Source organism: Procambarus clarkii, chromosome 8 (genome assembly GCF_040958095.1).
Source record: "Procambarus clarkii isolate CNS0578487 chromosome 8, FALCON_Pclarkii_2.0, whole genome shotgun sequence".
Classification (NCBI taxonomy): Eukaryota; Metazoa; Arthropoda; class Malacostraca; order Decapoda; family Cambaridae; genus Procambarus; species Procambarus clarkii.
Genome location: NC_091157.1, coordinates 29,699,881 through 29,719,525, shown reverse-complemented (window position 1 = coordinate 29,719,525; position 19,645 = coordinate 29,699,881).

Here is a 19,645-nt window from a genome sequence, read left to right as displayed (position 1 = left end):
TATCTCCTATTCGTATGAAACAAGTGGTTGCTGCACAGAGTATGAACCATCATGTTTCTTGGGGGTTCACCCCTGTTACCAACCAGTGTTTACCCAGTTCTTTTTCCGAAATTTGAAACTTATCCAATTTATACCCAATGTTTCGTGTTCTGTCTCGTGTTTATAGTATTAATTAGTATCCCCTTTATCATGTCCATTCAGTCACAGCTCTATCATGTCACCCCAATTTCTTCTTAGTCTTTCTAGAGAATGTAATTTGAGCTTTGACAATCTTTCTTGAAGGAATATTTATTTCGCATAGGGCAAAATAAAAATGAAAACCCACTATCATCCATTGTATGAAAACAGTCCCCTCCCAGGCGTGGTGATTTCAATGCGATTTTAGTAGTAAACCAATATTACTGCATAAACGCATAAATATATATGCACGTACATAAATATATATGCACATCTCACATTCGCTCAAAATATGCCTCCCCAAACCTTGCTGTAGCATATAACAAATCAAAAATACTCATTCAGTGTTCATATATATGGACTACATTGAGTAAAAGCAAGACTCTCATGTTTTTGAAATAAGGCCTTCTGCAGTTACCTTCTTTTCTGACGTCATCATCCCTAATGCGGTGCGAGGCGCCAACGTGCTAAATGCGGATCCCAGGAGGTTCACACATAAGTGTGAACTCTCAATCGGGCTTAAGACCTCAACTGTACTCTGTGCTTCACCAGAGTCAATATTCGGCTACAATGACTTGTATTTTCGCTCATTGCTCATAATTTCTGTTATTCATTTCATAAACCCGATCAAACCATCTTAACCTGACTTATTATATATAACAAACAAATACATTCTACAGACCAGTTGTTGTTGTTTAGTGACATCACAAAAAGTGACCTCAGGTATAGGGATAAGGTATTGTTGGCCATTAGCATATAAGTGTCAAGGTATCACAGCACCTGACTGGTCAACTATGTGTTTACTAGTTACTAGTTGTGTTTTGCGGGGGTTGAGCTTTGCTCTTTCGGCCCGCCTCTCAACTGTCAATCAACTGTTTACTAACTACCTATTTTTTTTTTTTTTTGTCCCACACCACACACACACCCCAGGAAGCAGCCCGTGACAGCTGACTAACTCCCAGGTACCTATTTACTGCTAGGTAACAGGAGCACTTAGGGTGAAAGAAACTTTGCCCATTTGTTTCTGCCTCGTGCGGGAATCGAACCCGCGCCACAGAATTACGAGTCCTGCGCGCTATCCACCAGGCTGCGAGGCCCCACATGTGTGACTCACCAGATGACCAATGCGTCCTTTAGCAGCCTACCTGCATATGTACTATTTTTTTATGTTATTATTCTAAAATGGCTATACTATCCATCCCCACCTAACCTAATCAGATGTTTAAGAATATACATTTTAGTCATCTGCAACTGTAATCATTCATTATGCAGTAATAAGTTCAAAAACTAGAATAGATGCCCAAATGTCGTACCGCAATTTTTAGCAGCATCGTACGTCTGGCAGCACAGCTGGTAAGCTGACCTGGCCGCCATTCCCCAGTCAAATAGGCCAGTACATCTCTAGCTCTCCCAGCCAGCACAAGAAGCCAACATCGCTCCTGGACATTTCGCCAGACCTCTGTATTATTCAACAACAATACGCAACCATGGAAACTTGTCCTTTCTGCAATAAGCCAAAGCAGGGGAAATTGCACTTGTGCGAAGTAAAGTGCATGGAATGTCGTATTTCATATACAGCCAACTCGCGTCGTGAGTGTGTGTTATGCTGTCCCCAGTGCGCTTATATCCCTCGTGGACATTATGATGCAGTCTGCACCTCGTGCTCCAAAATCTTCTGCACCAGTCGTGAGTAATATTAATATCAGCAGCACTTGCTTCGTTTATGATCAAATAATTTTATATAGAATTACACCAGCAGCATGTAATATTTTATAAAAAAAAAAAATATTGCCTACCAGCTTCAGTAATATTGTTCTTATTCGCATAAGTAATATTACTGTGATCCACAGGTCGCGACCCCGAAACCTGTCCATTTTGTATGAATCTGGATGTTGATGACGATACAGAGTCTAACACCAGATACGATTCTGAGACCTCAGAAGCTTCATCACCTCAAAGCGAAAGTAAGTTAATAACCATCATCAGTATTCATTAATAATTTTATTAATCTGAGATAATATTGCACTTTTCCCATCATTAATCAGTCATTTAAAAATATATATGTTATGAATGCTAACTAACATCTACAAAAATAATTAATGTTTTTGTTTTTTTCAGGATCATCTGAACAGTTGGATGAGGAATATCCTCGTGGAGGAGGGGATGAGGCTGAAGAGCCTAGCACTACTCAAGCTCGTACACCGCCATTAGAAGATAGTAACAAAAGCAGGCCCAGCCTAGATCGTGAGTATCATTCTCAGTGATTATTTCCATAACCTTGCATTATTTATTTGTAAACATTCCTATATTAAATTTATATTTTGTATTATAAATCTCAATTCTTTTGATACTAGGTAACCATCTAGAGGATGAGGACTCCCTGCATTTGGTTTGGGAAGCAGATTCAGATGTGGAAGCCAGCCAGCCTATCGCTAATTCTCCACCACCACCTCAGGAACAGGAACAGCAACAGCAGGTAGATGTTTTGCTTCCTCCTCAACCCGAAGTGCTTGAAGTGATCAATAATTTCAATGGGGGGGTACATACGCCATTCATATAGCATCCCAGATCATGCCCAAGGAAATCCTGCCCATTATTTAACTATATATCGTGATTATTTTATTCAGCAAATAGAATCCTTATTTGATGCCGTTCACCCCAATTTACCTCCTGCCCTCTTGATATACCCGGATTTTTCTTTTAATTTACAACGGCTTAATCAAGAAAATGAACCTGATTTTGAGGGAGAGTTACCTATAAGGGCCGAGCAGCACACTGTAACTAGGCATGAGGCTAGTGTTGTCGTAGATCAATGGATTACCGAATTGGATAATAAGTTAGAAGAGTTCTTTGCCGAGACAGAAGGTTCGAGTCTAGGTATACAGAGCATTTCTGGTTTTTATATCAATTCTATAGCAGTTCAGCATCCCATTCGTCTAGGAGTATACGTGCCTTATCCAGATAAATTGCGTGGCAAAAATTATGTTTTCAATCCAAAAGGCGAGCAAAATGCTTGTTTGATCCAATGTTTAGCCGCATACATATGCCTAGCTCAAGGGATGACATCAAATAACATTGTCAGGCGTTCCAAGTCCGCCAGGTGGTGTCTTAGATTTGTCCGCTGGAGTGAGATATAGAAATTCCCATAACGTACGATAACATCAACAAAATCGAAAGTATAAATAAATTAAGTATATTTATCTATGTGCTTACACGTGAAGATAATAGGTACTATATTAGCTTAGCTAGAAAAGGCAGGGAACATTCTGCCCTTAAAGTACCATTGCTCATGTTGGAGGACCAGCATCTTGTGCTCATTAAAGATTTCAATCGATATATTCGCAACATGCGTAACCATTCAAGTAAAATACCCAACACTCATTTTTTGCCATTCGTGTTTAATTCATTTAACGCCCGAAGCGATGCGGGATCATTAGGAGTCATGTGAAGTTAAACAAACATTGAAATTTTACCCTGAAGGTCATAAAATCAAGTACAAAAATTACGGTCGTGCTTATGGACCCTCTCACACGGCATATTATGATTTCGAGTGCTTGTTGGACCCCTCCAATCCCTAAGGTATGATTGAGAAGCATCACAAAGCCGTGGCATATGCTTTTATCATCATCAACAGGGAATTGGAGGTGGTAGATAAATTAACGTATATGGGGGATGACCCTGTGAATCATTTCATAGATACTTTGGAGAAAGCATGGAAGAGAATCAAATCTACCATGCCTAAATACAAAATATCTATGACACGTGAACATTGGCAAGCTTATAGACGGCAAACCACATGTGAAATGTGTTATAGGCCATTCAAATCAGATAAAGACAAGCACCGTCATCATGATCATGCTATTGAATTTAATAATTATCTTGCAGCCAATTGCCGTAGGTGCAACATGCTGTGCAGAAACTCTTATAAATATTTGTATACATTCTCTCACAATGCGGCTTATGACCTCGGGGTAATTTTAAATGAATTGTCTAACCTCCCTAACCGTGAAATTGATATTTCCTCTAAAGATGGATTTAAGTTCATGAAAGTAGATATCGGTAAACTTCGGTTTATGGATAGTCTGGCTTTACTAAATGGTGGGCTGGAAAACTAGCTAAAGAACATATCAAGGAAGGTAAACCCACCACTTACACCTCAGTTATGCTAGATGATGTCCCTGTAGCTGCCAACCATTTATTAAAGACAGGCAAACAGGTATTCTGCTATGATTATATTTCATCTTTGGAGAAATTAAATGAACCGGATCTTCCTCCTCCTGAATCCTTTTTCAATAGTTTAAAACACGAGGCCATCAGCGAGACCGATTATACACAGGCTAAAGAAGTCATTAGATTAGCGGAATGCAAGACCATTGGGGATTACTTGAAGGTCTATTTGAAAGTAGATACTGGACTATTGTGTGATGTGTTTACTGTATGGCGCAAGACCATGCTTGAGCTGTACAAGTTAGACATTACTCACTATGTCTCGTTATCTAGTTTTGCATGGGACGCTTTCTTGTTTAAGAGTCAAGTTGTCTTGGACTCTATTTCTGATCCCCATTTGTACGATGTATTGCGTAGAAATCTAAGAGGCGGATTTACCTCTGTTGTACGACAACACACGAGTGTACAAAATGAGCATACAGGTGCTGATCCTTCTAGTACTGATAAATATATTCTGTATTTAGATTTTAATGGCCTATACGCCACCTGTATGACAGAACTGCTTCCTCAAGGCGGGATCCGTAAATTATCTGCTGCCGAATGCGATTATTGGCTCCAACAGGGATTGGGAAATATTGCGTGTGATGGGGATAAGGGGTATTGGGTCATGTGTGATACCAAACATGTTGCACCTGAGGTGGCTCGTTACACCGATGACTTACCATTAACCCTGTCGCATGCTAATATTTCTACTGATCTTCTGTCCGATTATAGCAAACGCATCTTAAATACCGAAGATCGCAAACTCCCCAAGAAAAACAATAAATTAGTTGTCCTCACATCTCCCCCAAAAAGATTACTTGGTCAGTTTGGATTTGCTTCAAATGCTGATGAAATTGGGATTAGAAGTAGCTAAGGTAAATGCAGTTTACGAATTCCAACAAAGCAAGTACCTTAAGGAATTTGTCGAAACAAATGCTCGTGAACGTTCGAATACACCTTGCGCCATTAAGGGTAAAGCTTTCAAGCTGGTATCAAATGCAATTTACGGCAAGAGTTTGACAAATGTGAGTAAATATTGTGATCAGCATTATTTAGTTACATCTCGAGACAAATTCCAAAAGCTTGCACGCAATCCGTTCTTCTAACAGAGCATTTTGTTGAGCGAAGTCAGAGTCATTTGCACAGTTAAGAAACAATCTCTTAAAGTCAATACACCAACCTATCTGGGGTTCCAGATCCTGCAAATAGCTAAGAGGATCCTATATGATTTTTGGTACAATACGGTCAAAGTTCATTATGGAGACAAAGCTAGATTGCTGTATACGGATACAGATTCGTATTTGATTGAATTGACCTGTCCAAATGCTTTTGAGGAATTAAATAAACTGCCTTTATCTCAGCATATGGATTTCAGAAATTTCCCTCCTGAAAATCCCTATTTCGATGACTCTCGCAAAGGTCAACTGGGTTTGTTAAAATCGGAAGTTGGAGCCAAAATCATTAAGGAACTCATTGCATTGAAGCCTAAAATGTACTAAATTCTCACTCAAGATCAGGTTCAGATCTGTCGTTGTAAAGGAATTCCCACTTATCATCAGTCTAAACTCACTCATTCAGCTTTCCAAAGTGCTTTAGAGTTAAATATTGGGCAGAGGTTCCAATCCAGATCTATTAGGAATGTTAAAGGCCGTATGTGTACCTGTCTCACTACAAAACGTGGATTGTCTGCCTTTGATGATAAACGTTATGTACTGAGTCCTACACAGTCTTTGGCGTATGGACACCCCGATATACCTCGAGCAGAAATACGTGAAGAGAATGAGGAGGAGGATGTACCTGCACCTGCTGCACGTCCTGTGAGACGTGGATTCCATCTCATATTCAACATGTGGGGAAAACGCGATGCACTGGTGAACAAGACGTATCCTCACAATTAGTGACTGAAGAAATTGGTGATAGAAAATTTGCAACCTCCCCTAACCTATCTTTGCGTTTGAAAAATTGCTACCTCCCCTAACCTATCTTTGGGTTTGAAAATTGCTACCTAACCTATATTTGTGTTTGAAAATTGCTACCTCCCCTAACCTGTCATTGATGTTTGAAAAATTGCGGGGGTCCCTGACTCATCACTGATGTTCTGAAAATGCAATCTCCCTTAACCTATGTTCAAAATGTTCTGTTGTATATAAAAAATAAAAATTGTGAAATGTATACTTTGATGTTTTTATAAAACCTTGCCCCCCTAACCTATGTTTTGAAAATGTTCTATGCAAAAATAAAAAATTATGAAATGCATACTTTGATGTTTTTATGAAACCTCCCATGTTTAAATATAATGTCCTTATCATACTTATGTCAGTACAAACCCAACACGAGTCATGGATAGTTCACCTATCACTGAAGAACAACTCGATATTTTCAATGAACCTAGCAGAATAATTATTTCAGGATTTTCCAATGGCGGAAAATCTCATTTGTGCACTAAACTCGTACAAAAAAAACCATCTGAAATTCTCCAGCATTATTATATGCGGCGGCAGTTACAGAGCATTGCTAGACGATCCAGTAATTAACAAGAAAATAATAGCTCATTCTGAAATTATTAACCCTTTAGATGAACGTACAGATGATTCACCTATTTTAATCATTATTGATGACTTGTTCATCGAATCTGCCAATTCCAAAATTGTGTCTGATATCTTCACTAAAGGCAGACATCTTGCTATTTCGTGCATATTAATTACCCAAAATATATTTTTCTCTGGGAAATATGCTAGAAGTATAAGTTTAAACGCCTCCCATTTCATATTAGTGAAATCTAGAGATTTAGCTCAAATTGAGATTTTAGGGCGGCAGTTATTTGGAAAACAAGATTCTAAAAAGCTTTTGGATATCTACAAGAAAGCTATCAGTAAACTTTATGGATATTTATTGGTGGATTTAGGAGTAAAAACCCCTGAACGCATCACCTTCCGTAGCAATATTGTTGGTGAGCATCCATACGAAATTGTATACCAATGGTGAACGTACTAGATGAAAAACAACAACCACAAGGGGAGGGTGGGGTGTATAAGATGCGTTCTTCACAGAACGCCTGACAATGTTATTTGATGTCATCCCCTGAGCTAGGCATATGTATGCGGCTAAACATTGGATCAAACAAGCATTTTGCTCGCCTTTAGGATTGAAAACATAATTTTTGCCACGCAATTTATCTGGATAAGGCACGTATACTCCTAGACGAATGGGATGCTAAACTGCTATAGAATTGATATAAAAACCAGAAATGCTCTGTATACCTAGACTCGAACCTTCTGTCTCGGCAAAGAACTCTTCTAACTTATTATCCAATTCGGTAATCCATTGATCTACGACAACACTAGCCTCATGCCTAGTTACAGTGTGCTGCTCGGCCCTTATAGGTAACTCTCCCTCAAAATCAGGTTCATTTTCTTGATTAAGCCGTTGTAAATTAAAAGAAAAATCCGGGTATATCAAGAGGGCAGGAGGTAAATTGGGGTGAACGGCATCAAATAAGGATTCTATTTGCTGAATAAAATAATCACGATATATAGTTAAATAATGGGCAGGATCTCCTTGGGCATGATCTGGGATGCTATATGAATGGCGTATGTACCCCCCCATTGAAATTATTGATCACTTCAAGCACTTCGGGTTGAGGAGGAAGCAAAACATCTACCTGCTGTTGCTGTTCCTGTTCCTGAGGTGGTGGTGGAGAATTAGCGATAGGCTGGCTGGCTTCCACATCTGAATCTGCTTCCCAAACCAAATGCAGGGAGTCCTCATCCTCTAGATGGTTACCTAGTATCAAAAGAATTGAGATTTATAATACAAAATATAAATTTAATATAGGAATGTTTACAAATAAATAATGCAAGGTTATGGAAATAATCACTGAGAATGATACTTACGATCTAGGCTGGGCCTGCTTTTGTTACTATCTTCTAATGGCGGTGTACGAGCTTGAGTAGTGCTAGGCTCTTCAGCCTCATCCCCTCCTCCACGAGGATATTCCTCATCCAACTGTTCAGATGATCCTGAAAAAAACAAAAACATTAATTATTTTTGTAGATGTTAGTTAGCATTCATAACATATATATTTTTAAATGACTGATTAATGATGGGAAAAGTGCAATATTATCTCAGATTAATAAAATTATTAATGAATACTGATGATGGTTATTAACTTACTTTCGCTTTGAGGTGATGAAGCTTCTGAGGTCTCAGAATCGTATCTGGTGTTAGACTCTGTATCGTCATCAACATCCAGATTCATACAAAATGGACAGGTTTCGGGGTCGCGACCTGTGGATCACAGTAATATTACTTATGCGAATAAGAACAATATTACTGAAGCTGGTAGGCAATATTTTTTTTTTTTATAAAATATTACATGCTGCTGGTGTAATTCTATATAAAATTATTTGATCATAAACGAAGCAAGTGCTGCTGATATTAATATTACTCACGACTGGTGCAGAAGATTTTGGAGCACGAGGTGCAGACTGCATCATAATGTCCACGAGGGATATAAGCGCACTGGGGACAGCATAACACACACTCACGACGCGAGTTGGCTGTATATGAAATACGACATTCCATGCACTTTACTTCGCACAAGTGCAATTTCCCCTGCTTTGGCTTATTGCAGAAAGGACAAGTTTCCATGGTTGCGTATTGTTGTTGAATAATACAGAGGTCTGGCGAAATGTCCAGGAGCGATGTTGGCTTCTTGTGCTGGCTGGGAGAGCTAGAGATGTACTGGCCTATTTGACTGGGGAATGGCGGCCAGGTCAGCTTACCAGCTGTGCTGCCAGACGTACGATGCTGCTAAAAATTGCGGTACGACATTTGGGCATCTATTCTAGTTTTTGAACTTATTACTGCATAATGAATGATTACAGTTGCAGATGACTAAAATGTATATTCTTAAACATCTGATTAGGTTAGGTGGGGATGGATAGTATAGCCATTTTAGAATAATAACATAAAAAAATAGTACATATGCAGGTAGGCTGCTAAAGGACGCATTGGTCATCTGGTGAGTCACACATGTGGGGCCTCGCAGCCTGGTGGATAGCGCGCAGGACTCGTAATTCTGTGGCGCGGGTTCGATTCCCGCACGAGGCAGAAACAAATGGGCAAAGTTTCTTTCACCCTAAGTGCTCCTGTTACCTAGCAGTAAATAGGTACCTGGGAGTTAGTCAGCTGTCACGGGCTGCTTCCTGGGGTGTGTGTGTGGTGTGGGACAAAAAAAAAAAAAAAATAGGTAGTTAGTAAACAGTTGATTGACAGTTGAGAGGCGGGCCGAAAGAGCAAAGCTCAACCCCCGCAAAACACAACTAGTAACTAGTAAACACATAGTTGACCAGTCAGGTGCTGTGATACCTTGACACTTATATGCTAATGGCCAACAATACCTTATCCCTATACCTGAGGTCACTTTTTGTGATGTCACTAAACAACAACAACTGGTCTGTAGAATGTATTTGTTTGTTATATATAATAAGTCAGGTTAAGATGGTTTGATCGGGTTTATGAAATGAATAACAGAAATTATGAGCAATGAGCGAAAATACAAGTCATTGTAGCCGAATATTGACTCTGGTGAAGCACAGAGTACAGTTGAGGTCTTAAGCCCGATTGAGAGTTCACACTTATGTGTGAACCTCCTGGGATCCGCATTTAGCACGTTGGCGCCTCGGTAGCGTATACAGGTAGGATGCTAAAGGCCGCATAGGTCATCTGGTGACGTCACACATTGTTGACTAGTCAGGTGCTGTAATACCTTGACACTTATATGCTAATGGATATCAATACCTTATCCACATACCTAAGGTTGCTTTTTGCGACGTCGCTAAACAACAACTGGTCTGTATTTTGTTTGTTATATAATAAGTTAGGTTAGGATGGTTTGATAGGGTTTATGAATAACAAAAAATATAAGCAATGAGCGAAAATATGAGCCAATACAGCTGAATATTGACTCTGATGAAGCACAGAGTACAGTTGAGGTTTTAAGCCTGATTAAGAGTTCACACTTATGTGTGAACCTCATAGGATCCGCATTTAACACGTTGGCTGGAAGCTCATTGGGGGTCTTACAGCGCATTAGGGATGATGACGTCAGAAACGAAGGTAACTGCAGAAGGCCTTATTTCAAAACAGGACAGGCTTGCTTTTACTCTATGTAGTATTCCTATATATGTACACTGAATGAGTATTTTGATTTGTTATATGCTACAGCAAGGTGTGGGGAGGCATGTTTTTGAGTGAATGTGAGATGTGCATATATATTTATGTACGTGCATATATATTTATGCGTTATGAAGCAATATTGGATTAGTACTGAAATCACATTGAAAAAAATACACAAACTCACGACTCACAGGCCGGCTTTTTAATCCCCTTGAACGTGCCTGTGCATGAACGCTGAGCGGCTAGCTGGTGACGTCATTGACCATTGGCGATGCCTGTGCAAGGTCGCCGGGTAACGGAATTTGGATGCGCGAGGGACCGGCATTTTAATCCTACCCCCAGGCAAATTGAAGACTGGCTACCCGATGACGTCATTGACCATTGGCTATGCCTGTGCATGGGACCGGCCATGAAAGAAAATTCGAGAAAACCCTGGGGCCAATGACCGGCTTTTTAATCCCCTTTAACATGCCTGTGCAGGGTCACTGAGCTAACGAAATTTTGGGATGACTGGAGGCGGCCATTTAATCCCCTTGAGCGAAAATGGCAGGGGTCAAAGACCGGCATGGGGAAAAAAGTTTGTAAAACCCATGTGCCAATGACCGGCTTGGAGAAAAAATTCGAGAAAACCCCTGTGCCAAATCGCGGCCATCAAATTTCACTGCGGTAACTAAAAACGGGTGCGCCAAATTGAGGCCATCAAATCTCACTGGGGTAACTAAAAACGCGTGAGCCAAATCGCAGCCGTCAGAAAAAGCAAAACGGCAGCGATAAACTGATGGCCAAGTCACGACCTTTTAATCCCCTTGATTGTGCCTGTGCAAGGACACTGAGCGGCTACCTGGTGACGTCATTGAGCACTAGCGATGTCTGTGCAAAGGTCACTGGGGTAACTAAAAACGGATGTGCCAAATCGCGGCCGTCAAATCTCACTGGGGTAACTAAAAACGGGTGCGCCAAATCGCGGCCGTCAGAAAAAGCAAAACGGCAGCGATTTGGGGCCTTTCCCACTACTACGAGGCACCTATTGGAGCTGGACGTGAGATAGGCTGTTGAGTCGGACGAAATCTCACCAAGAGTATTGAAAGAGTGTGCAGGAGCACTTTGTTTGCCACTCTCCAAAGTGTATAGTAGGTCAATGGAAATGGGAGACTTACCAGAAATATGGAAGACAGCTAATGTAGTCCCAATATACAAAAAGGATGACAGACAGGAGGCGCTGAACTATAGGCCAGTGTCCTTAACTTGCATACCTTGCAAGGTGATGGAGAAGATCGTGAGAAAAAACCTAGTACACATCTGGAGAGAAGGGACTTCGTGACAACCCATCAACATGGGTTCAGGGAGGGTAAATTTTGCCTTACAGGCCTAATAGAAATCTACGATCAGGTGACAAAGATTACTGTATATATATATATATATATATATATATATATATATATATATATATATATATATATATATATATATATATATATATATATATGTCGTACCCATTAGCCAGAACGCACTTCTCTGCCTACTATGCAAGGCCCGATTTGCCTATTAAGCCAAGTTTTCATGAATTAATTATTTTTCGACTACCTAACCTAACCTAACCTAACTTTTTCGGCTACCTGACCTAACCTAACCTATAAAGATAGGTTAGGTTAGGTAGGGTTGGTTAGGTTCGGTCATATATCTACGTTAATTTTAACTCCAATAAAAAAAATTGACCTCATACGTAATGAAATGGGTAGCTTTATCATTTCAAAAGAAAAAAATAGAGAAAATATATTAATTCAGGAAAACTTGGCTTATTAGGCAAGTCGTGCCTTGCATAGTAGGCAAAGAAGTGTGTTCTGGCTACTAGGTACGACATATATATATATATATATATATATATATATATATATATATATATATATATATATATATATATATATATATATATATATATGTCGTACCTAGTAGCCAGAATGCACTTCTCAGCCTACTATGCAAGGCCCGAAATGCCTAATAAGCATAGTTTTCATGAATTAATTTATTTTCTCTAAGTTTTTTCTTATGAAATGATAAAGCTACCCATTTCATTATGTATTAGGTCAATTTTTTTTTATTGGAGTTAAAATTAACGTAGATATATGACCGAACCTAACCAACCCTACCTAACCTAACCTAACCTATATTTATAGGTTAGGTTAGGTTCGGTAGGTTAGATAGTCGAAAAACAATTAATTCATGAAAACTTGGCTTATTAGGCAAATCGGGCCTTGCATAGTAGGCTGAGAAGTGCGTTCTGGCTACTAGGTACGTCATATATATATATATATATATATATATATATATATATATATATATATATATATATATATATATATATATATATATATATATATATATATATATATATATATATATATATATATATATATAACTGAAAACTCACACCCCAGAAGTGACTCGAACCCATACTCCCAGAAGCAACGCAACTGGTATGTACAAGACGCCTTAATCCACTTGACCATCACGACCGGACATAATGAGGTGATAGCCGAGGCTATATGAACCACCCCACCGCCGGCACTCGGATAGTTATCTTGGGCATAGCATTTTACCAAATCACCTCATTCTTTGGGGCACACGTGAGGAACACAATCACATGAGGTGATTTGGTAAAATGCTATGCCCAAGATAATTATCCGAGTGCCGGCGGTGGGGTGGTTCATATAGCCTCGGCTATCACCTCATTATGTCCGGTCGTGATGGTCAAGTGGATTAAGGCGTCTTGTACATACCAGTTGCGTTGCTTCTGGGAGTATGGGTTCGAGTCACTTCTGGGGTGTGAGTTTTCAGTTGCATATGTCCTGGGGACCATTCAGGCTTGTTCGCATTTGTGTTCCTCACGTGTGCCCCAAAGAATGAGGTGATTTGGTAAAATGCTATGCCCAAGATAACTATCCAAGTGCCGGCGGTGGGGTGGTTCATATAGTCTCGGCTATCACCTCATTATGTCCGGTCGTGATGGTCAAGTGGATTAAGGCGTCTTGTACATACCAGTTGCGTTGCTTCTGGGAGTATGGGTTCGAGTCACTTCTGGGGTGTGAGTTTTCAGTTGCATATGTCCTGGGGACCATTCAGGCTTGTTCGCATTTGTGTTCCTCACGTGTGCCCCAAAGAATGAGGTGATTTGGTAAAATGCTATGCCCAAGATAACTATCCGAGTGCCGGCGGTGGGGTGGTTCATATAGCCTCGGCTATCACCTCATTATGTCCGGTCGTGATGGTCAAGTGGATTAAGGCGTCTTGTACATACCAGTTGCGTTGCTTCTGGGAGTATGGGTTCGAGTCACTTCTGGGGTGTGAGTTTTCAGTTGCATATGTCCTGGGGACCATTCAGGCTTGTTCGCATATATATATATATATATATATATATATATATATATATATATATATATATATATATATATATATATATATATATATATATATATATATATATACCTAGTAGCCAGAACGCACTTATATATATATATATATATATATATATATATATATATATATATATATATATATATATATATATATATATATATACCTAGTAGCCAGAACGCACTTATATATATATATATATATATATATATATATATATATATATATATATATATATATATATATATATATATATATATATATATATATATATATATATATATATAACTTTAGAATACTTTCCCACCAGGAGACTCGAACCCTAGCCAGCACAGAAGCCTTCCAGCAACTGGCATAACAGGTATGCCTTAACCCGCTCCACCACCTGCTCAGACCCTTAAAAGAGATGGTAATTTCGGAGTATTTAAATACACCAAAGATCACCACCTCCCAAGAGCACTAGAGCAAGTGAGGGGTCATTTATACGTTTATTTCATCAAGTCCCTGTTAATATGGGGACTAATATTAACAGGGACTTGATGAAATAAACGTATAAATGACCCCTCACTTGCTCTAGTGCTCTTGGGAGGTGGTGATCTTTGGTGTATTTAAATACTCCGAAATTACCATCTCTTTTAAGGGTCTGAGCAGGTGGTGGAGCGGGTTAAGGCGTACTTGTTATGCCAGTTGCTGGAAGGCTTCTGTGCTGGCTAGGGTTCGAGTCTCCTGGTGGGAAAGTGTTCTAAAGTTGTATACTTCACTCTCGTGTTTAGAAGAGTTGTGCCTTAAGCATAGACACTGTGTCTTCCCATATTAACAGGGACTTGATGAAATAAACGTATAAATGACCCCTCACTTGCTCTAGTGCTCTTGGGAGGTGGTGATCTTTGGTGTATTTAAATACTCCGAATTTACCATCTCTTTTAAGGGTCTGAGCAGGTGGTGGAGCGGGTTAAGGCGTACCTGTTATGCCAGTTGCTGGAAGGCTTCTGTGCTGGCTAGGGTTCGAGTCTCCTGGTGGGAAAGTGTTGTAAAGTTGTATACTTCACTCTCGTGTTTAGGAGAGTTGTGCCTTAAGCATAGACACTGTGTCTTCCCATATTAACAGGGACTTGATGAAATAAACGTATAAATGACCCCTCACTTGCTCCAGTGCTCTTGGGAGGTGGTGATCTTTGGTGTATTTAAATACTCCAAAATTACCATCTCTTTTAAGGGTCTGAGCAGGTGGTGGAGCGGGTTAAGGCGTACCTGTTATGCCAGTTGCTGGAAGGCTTCTGTGCTGGCTAGGGTTCGAGTCTCCTGGTGGGAAAGTGTTCTAAAGTTGTATACTTCACTCTCGTGTTGAGGAGAGTTGTGCCTTAAGCATAGACACTGTGTCTTCCCATATTAACAGGGACTTGATTAAATAAACGTATAAATGACCCCTCACTTGCTCTAGTGCTCTTGGGACGTAGTGATCTTTGGTGTATTTAAATACTCAGAAATTACCATCTCTTTTAATGGTCTGAGCAGGTGGTGGAGCGGGTTAAGGCGTACCTGTTATGCCAGTTGCTGGAAGGCTTCTGTGCTGGCTAGGGTTCGAGTCTCCTGGTGGGAAAGTGTTCTAAAGTTGTATACTTCACTCTCGTGTTTAGGAGAGTTGTGCCTTATATATATATATATATATATATATATATATATATATATATATATATATATATATATATATATATATATATATATATATATATATATATATATATATATATGACGTACCTAGTAGCCAGAACGCACTTCTCAGCCTACTATGCAAGGCTTGATTTGGCTAATAAGCCAAGTTTTTATGAATTAATTGTTTTTCGACTACCTAACCTACCTAACCTAACCTAACCTAACTTTTTCGACTACCTAACCAAACCTAACCTATAAAGATAGGTTAGGTTAGGTTAGGTAGGGTTGGTTAGGTTCGGTCATATATCTACGTTAATTTTAACTCCAATAAAAAAAAAATTACCTCATACATAATAAAATGGGTAGCTTTATCATTTCATAAGAAAAAAATTTGAGAATATATATTAATTCAGGAAAACTTGGCTTATTAGGCAAATCGGGCCTTGTATAGTAGGCCAAAAAGTGCGTTCTGGCTACTAGGTACGACATATATATATATATATATATATATATATATATATATATATATATATATATATATATATATATATATATATATATATATATATATATATATATATATAGCGATAGCAGGCGGCTTGACGTTTGCGAGGCACTACACATCAAGAAGTCAACACCAGCAATCAACAGCCAATTATTGCACAACTATATTCTACCCACCTCAAGACTCCGCTCCAATATAGAAGCATCAAGAAATATGGACCAATAGGCTTTCTACAAACACTTCTATTCAATACCCATTGTTTGTGTTCTGTCTTGTGTTGATACTTTTAATACCCTATTAATATCCCCTCTTGTTCTGTCTTGTGTTAATGCCACATCACCCCTCCCACCTCACTCAAATGTAGATATAAAATCGGAGATACGTAAGTTCTAATCAGTTGTGTATTTGTGAACTAATGTCTTTGAAAATGTAATAAGTTTTACGAAACGCGCCCGTGTCGCATCAGACTAGAAATAAAAATGAATTTTGGAGAATTGATTTTTGATTTACCTCCAACAGTGAAGCGTAATGTACGAAAGATTGAGAAAATTCGTGTTAGAATTATTAATCTTACTTTTTTGGTCATATTTAATAATATATGTCTACAGGAAAGACTGCTACCAAAATATACTAATATATATATATATATATATATATATATATATATATATATATATATATATATTTTTTATATATAGAAGGGGTACCACCTCTGGTGCAAGTGTAGGGACCCATAGCCTCGGAGAAGAAAATAAAGAGTACTCAGAGAAGGCCTTGTGGATCCTCACTGAACACTTTGATATTTTCTTCTCCTACCACCCATATTCTTTTGGTATGTGTGTATATTTATCTAACTTTATTTGAAAATGTCATTACACAAAAAAAGTTACAATATTGATTACATGCAGGGTGCAAGGCTGCTTGTCACAAGTTGTACAGCTCTTCCAGCTCCTCAGATATATATATATATATATATATATATATATATATATATATATATATATATATATATATATATATATATATATATATATGCGAACAAGCCTGAATGGTCCCCAGGACTATATGCGAATGATATATATAGGAACACGTGAGGAACGCATTTGTGTTCCTCACGTGTGCCCCAAAGAATGAGGTGATTTGGTGAAATGCTATGCCCAAGATTACCATCCGAGTTGCCGTCGGGGAAGTGGCTCAAATAGCCTCGGCTATCACTTCCTTTTGACGGCCGTGATGGTCAAGCGGATTAAGGCGCCCTGTAGTTACCAGTTGCGTTGCTTCTGGGAGTATGGGTTCGAGTCACTTCTGGGGTGTGAGTTTTCATTTTCATATATATATATATATATATATATATATATATATATATATATATATATATATATATATATGTCGTACCTAGTAGCCAGAACGCACTTCTCAGCCTACTATGCAAGGCCCGATTTGCCTAATAAGCCAAGTTCTCATGAATTAATTGTTTTTCGACTACCTAACCTACCTAACCTATCCTAACCTAACTTTTTCTGCTACATAACGTAACCTAACCTATAAAGATAGGTTTGGTTAGGTTAGGAAGGGTTGGTTAGGTTTGGTCATATATCTACGTAAATTTTAACTCCAATAAAAAAAATTGACCTCATATACAATGAAATGGGTAGCTTTATCATTTCATAAGAAAAAAATTAGAGAAAATATATTAATTCATGAAAACTTGGCTTATTAGGCAAATCGGGCCTTGCATAGTAGGCTGAGAAGTGCGTTCTGGCTACTAGGTACGACATATATATATGGCTACTAGGTACGACATATATATATATATATATATATATATATATATATATATATATATATATATATATATATATATATATATATATATATATGTCGTACCTAGTAGCCAGAACGCACTTCTTAGCCTACTATGCAAGGCCCGATTTGCCTAATAAGCAAAGTTTTCCTGAATTAATATATTTAATCTATTTTTTTCTTATGAAATGATAAAGCTACACATTTCATTATGTATGAGGTCAATTTTTTTTTTATTGGAGTTAAAATTAATGTAGATATATGACCGAACCTAACCAACCCTACCTAACCAAACCTAACCTATCTCTATAGGTTAGGTTAGGCTAGGTAGCCGAAAAAGTTAGGTTAGGTTAGGTTAGGTAGGTTAGGTAGTCGAAAAAACATTAATTCATGAAAACTTGGCTTATTAGGCAAATTGGGCCTTGCATAGTAGGCTGAGAAGTGCGTTCTGGCTAATAGGTACGACATATGTATATGTATATGTCGTACCTAATAGCCAGAACCCACTTCTCAGCCTACTATTCAAGGCCCGATTTGCCTAATAAGCCAAGTTTTCATGAATTAATGTTTTTTCCTCTACCTAACCTACCTAACCTAACCTAACCTAGCTTTTTTTGGCTACCTAACCTAACCTTACCTATAAATATAGGTTAGGTTAGGTTAGGTAGGGTTGGTTAGGTTCGGTCATATATCTACATATATCTACTCCACAAAAGGGAGCCGGTCGGCCGAGCGGACAACACGCGGGACTTATGATCCTGTGGTCCTAGGTTCGATCCCAGGCGCCGGCGAGAAACAATGGGCAGAGTTTCTTTCACCCTATGCCCCTGTTACCTAGCAGTAAATTAGGTACCTGGGTGTTAGTCAGCTGTCACGGGCTGCTTCCTGGGGGTGGAGGCCTGGTCGAGGACCGGGCCGCGGGGACACTAAAAGCCCCGGAATCATCTCAAGATAACCTCAAGAAGATAACGTTAATTTTAACTCCAATAAAAAAAAATTGACCTCATACATAGAGAAAAGGGTTGCTTTATCATTTCATAAGAAAAAAATTAGAGTAAATATATTAATTCAGGAAAACTTGGCTTATTAGGCAAATCGGGCCTTGAATAGTAGGCTGAGAAGTGAGTTCTGGCTACTAGGTACGACATATATATATATATATATATATATATATATATATATATATATATATATATATATATATATATATATATATATATATATATATATATATATAACATAAGAAAAAATTAGAGAAAATATATTAATTCAGGAAAACTTGGCTTATTATGCAAATCGGGCCATGCATAGTAGGCCGAGAAGTGCGTTTTGACTACTAGGTACGACATATATATATATATATATATATATATATATATATATATATATATATATATATATATATATATATATATATATATATATATATATATATATATATATATATATATATATATATATATATAAATATATATATATATATATAACTGAAAACTCACACCCCAGAAGTGACTCGAACCCATACTCCCAGGAGCAACGCAACTGGTATGTACAAGACGCCTTAATCCACTTGACCATCACGACCGGACAAAATGAGGTGATAGCCGAGGCAATTTGAACCACCCCACCGCCGGCACTCGGATAGTTATCTTGGGCATAGCATTTTACCAAATCACCTCATTCTTTGGGGCACACGTGAGGAACACA